Below are 4,155 nucleotides of genomic sequence, written 5' to 3'. Positions count from 1 at the left end.
CGATGGAGGTCGGGGAGGGCCGTTGTGGAGGGGGACGGGGTTGATGTCGACGTGGAGGAGCAGGCCTGCGAGGTGGTCCGGCGAGGGGGTTCCGGGCGGCGTCAGGCGGGCGGCGAGGGGCGGGACAGCACCGGGCGGCGTCGGCGGTTCCTGGCGGCGGTGGCCTCCTCTGGATCCCGATCCAGATCGGGAGAGAAGAGGGGGGCGACATGGGGAGAGTGGGGTGGATGGGGTTAGGGTTTCCCCCTGGTGGGGTTATGGAGGGGGAGGGGATGGGCCAGTCGGTGTGGCCGAATGGGCCGGCCTGCTGGGCTAAAGCCCAGTGGGGCCTTTCTTTCTTTTTCCCTTTTTTTGTTTGTTTCCTGTTTTCTTTTCTTTTTTTAATTTACTTTCTTTTCTGTTTAAATCATTTTAAACCATTTAGCCATTTTATAAAAATGTGTTTGTTGCACCATAATTACGTTTGTAATATTCGACAACCACCGAACATTTTTGTTTTAATTTTTGAAAACTTTTATTGTTACCATTAATTTGAATTTGAATTTCGAACGGTTTCAAATTATTGCGTGGATAGCAACAGTAACCGAGGTGTCATGCCATCATTAGCAGAGAATTACTGTAGCTTAATTATCCGGGCGTCACATATAATGTGTAATAATAGCCCATAATGCAATAAATATCAATATAAAAGCATGATGCAAAATGGACGTATCACGCGGTCAGTATGACGTCCGACTGAGGCGAATTGGCGGCCGAGCGATGGGGCGCTCGACCAACGGTAGGGCTTCCGTCTGCATGTGGCGCGTCCCAACTTCGGCTTCGGCTCTTCTTTGTGGCTTGGCTCTCGCTCTTCTTTGCGGCTTGGCTCGGGCTTGCGGCAGGGCATCAAGGCAGCAAGTCGGCGGACTTCAGAACTGTGAGGCTCCATCTGGGTGATCCAATTTTGCTTGAATGAGCTTTGCAGGGCCGATGGGCTTGGATAGGGATTGGCGGGGAGTGTTGCTGATGGAGGTAGGGGATGCTATGCGATTGTGGTGGCTATGCGTGGTGGCGGCGCGACTGCTGTGTCAGGGGTGTGCGGGCCAGCAGAGGTGCTTGTCAGCCTTGGCCGGCTGCGTGGAAGTGATGATATGCTACAGGTGAAAGCTTTGCCGACGCTTGCCTGGCCGATGGCGGCGGCGCCTTTGGGCGTCACTATCCTCCTTGGGGGCACCACCGTGTTGTTGTGCATCATCTACCTCCGGATCGACCTATTCAGGTGAAAGCTTAAACCCATCTGGGTTGGGCAACGACGTCGTCCCTGCGGTGTTTCCTCCTTTGGGGTGTTGCTTTGACGACCAACAATCCTTCTTTGTGCTTCCTTGGGCTGGACGTGCAACGTATCACGGTTGGCAGGTGCCCAACCGGTGATGCAAGTGGTTGCGCTGTGACTCGTGCGGCAACAATGATAGTGACATGTGGAGATGGGTCGCGGCTTGTCCTTCTGATGTCGGCAGTTCGGTTATCCATCGGGAGCGCCTATGCTTGTTTTTCACCATGACAGAAAAGTAGGAGCTGCGCGCGGCCGGGCCCTGCGGCAGTGATGACTCCATGATGGTGGTCTGGCAGACGGTGGTCTTTGGAGGTTGCGCTGGACTAGGTCGGTGCGAGGCTTGCAACTTTCTCATGCGGAGCGCATCAGCAAAATCGGAGCTGCTGGTCCTCAACGTATGCGGTCGATTGTTTGGCTATGGTCTCGTGTGACCTTCATTCGAAGGGGTCTTGAAGGTTGTCAGCGGCGAAGTCAGAGTGGCCTGCTCGGGGAGAGGTGATGACGTTGTCATTGTAGGCTACGTCGATGATGTCCTCTTCCCGGTGGTGTGCATGGTCTTGTAGGTTCTAGGTCGACCAGGGTGTCCTTTCTTGTGGACATGTTGTAACGTTTTGGTCCGTTTTTCCGTTAATTAACCAGACAACTCTATTATACCCTTTTTTAATGAATCGGCCCTAAAAGATATAAAAATAAAAATATATAAATCACTTGCCTTCTCTAAACCAACTACTCCATGCTCAATCCAACAATTATCAGGCTTCAGAAACGTACAATTCCTAAAAGAAATGGTCTCTTGAGGATCTTGTGCTCCGGCCTCCTGTCCTGCAGATCCTCTGCAAGGCCGCTGCCTTTGTGCGTGTTACCTGAGCCTCTCTATCGTTGATACGATGTTTTTTTCGATTATTAACAGAATTAGGGGAGAGGAAGGAGTGCCTTTTGATTGTAGTGAACGGCGAAATTTAGGAGTTACAGGCTTACAGCATATGTACAGTGACAGCCGAACTCGGTCGATGAACTCGGTCGGGGGAGGGCGCGGTGACCATGGGAGGAAAATTGGGCGCAACCAACGGAGTAGGCGCCCTGGGTGCGCTATGTCCAGGCTCCAACAACCGTCCACCCACGCCCGTCGCCCCAGCCGCCCGTCCTGGCATGAAATTAGACACCTTGGTAATCACAGCATGCCGCAACTCCTCCTCCGATATGGGGCTCCGAGGCCGCTTGCACTGCGAAGAAACATGCCCCGGAAACCAACACTGGACCACCCTTTATTATGAAGGGGTATGGATAGATGTCGTCCGATAATGTGTTTAGGGGTTATACCGAAGCGAGAGTGCCTCGCGAAACCTGCATCATCAGTTGTTTTGATCTATATACTCTGTAGTAATTAATAATCCCGATCGCAAAAATAAAGAGTTCATACTGCACATTTATCATGGATCGAGACACAAAATCCTCCTGGCCTACTTAACCATTCTCCACTATGCCAAATCTAATAATTGTAAGACTTCAGAAACGTACAATTCCTCAAAGAAATGATGGTCACTTGAGAATCTTGTGCTCCGGCCTCCTGTCCTACCGTCGTGCGTGTTACCTGAGCGTCTCTATCGTTGATACGATGTTTTCCCCGATTATTAACGGAATTAGGGGGAAGGAGTGCCTTTAGATTGTAGTGAACGACAAATTTTAGGAGTTACAACATATGTACAGTAACAGCTGAACTCGGTCGGACGATAGAGCAATCCTGCATATGATTGAACCTGAAAAAAAACTTGCTTTGCTGCTTTCTCTTCACCTTTTGATCTCAAGAAAAACGATAATCATGAATTTTAATAATGGGTCCGTCTACGTCTCAGTCGACTGAGACTTCGCTAAGTCTCAGTCGAATGACGTCGCCACATGGTGATTGGCCTGTTTGATCGCTAGTTTTGTGTCGTTCGCTTGATGGGCTTGTTTGTGGGCTAGGTTGTCTTTTATTTGTTATTTTCTGTGGGCTTGATTGCTTTGGGCTGGCTCGTGTGTGTGTTTTTGCAGAAACATTTAAAAACAACAGAAGAAATGAATGGCCAGACAAATATCCCAGGTTGGAAAAGGAAAATGCGCTCCCACGTGACCAAGAAAGAAAGAGAAATGGTCTGCTACTGTATTAGTATTACACACCAGTAGACACACAAAGCTAAGAAATCCGAAAAATAACTAGAAGTGATAGAATGCTAGAAGTGGTAGAAGTGATTTTGCTAAAATAAAATAAAATGCGAAAGGGGTAAATGTTGGGTTTTTTCTGGGGAATAGTCAACGTGGTAGAACAAAAAAGACAATGAAAAAAAAGAGTAAGGGGTACATGGTAGAAACTCTAATTCAAAAATCATGACACAACTTTAGTTCTTTAGTAAAAAACAGACCCACACCGCGCGCCCGCCCCCTCTACTGGCGCCCCCTTCGACAGAACAAAAAAGTTCAGTTGCGACCGGGTTAGAAGACATACAGTTGCGGTCGGGGGTGACACTTGCAGTTGCATGCCTAGTGCCACACATGCACACTAGCCGCCCCCTCTCCCAGCACCCCCTCTGACAAAACAAAAGTCTAGTTGCAAGCATGTTGGGGGACATGCAGTTGCGGTCGGCTGTGACACTTGCAGTTGAGGGGCAGTTGTCGGACTTCCAACTGGCCTGCCCCCTCTACCAGCGCCCCCTTCGACGGAACAAAAAAGTACAATTGCGGTCGGGTTAGAAGACATGCAGTTGCAGTCGGGGGTGACACTTGTAGTTGCATGCCTAGTGTCAGACATGCAAACTGTCTTGCCCCCTCTCCCTCTGCCCCCTCCTACAAAACAATAGTCCAGTTGC

This window comes from Triticum dicoccoides, chromosome 7B (genome assembly GCF_002162155.2).
Source record: "Triticum dicoccoides isolate Atlit2015 ecotype Zavitan chromosome 7B, WEW_v2.0, whole genome shotgun sequence".
NCBI classification, from domain to species: Eukaryota; Viridiplantae; Streptophyta; class Magnoliopsida; order Poales; family Poaceae; genus Triticum; species Triticum dicoccoides.
The sequence above is the reverse complement of the archived record's forward strand: the minus strand, read 5'-3'. Positions refer to the sequence as shown.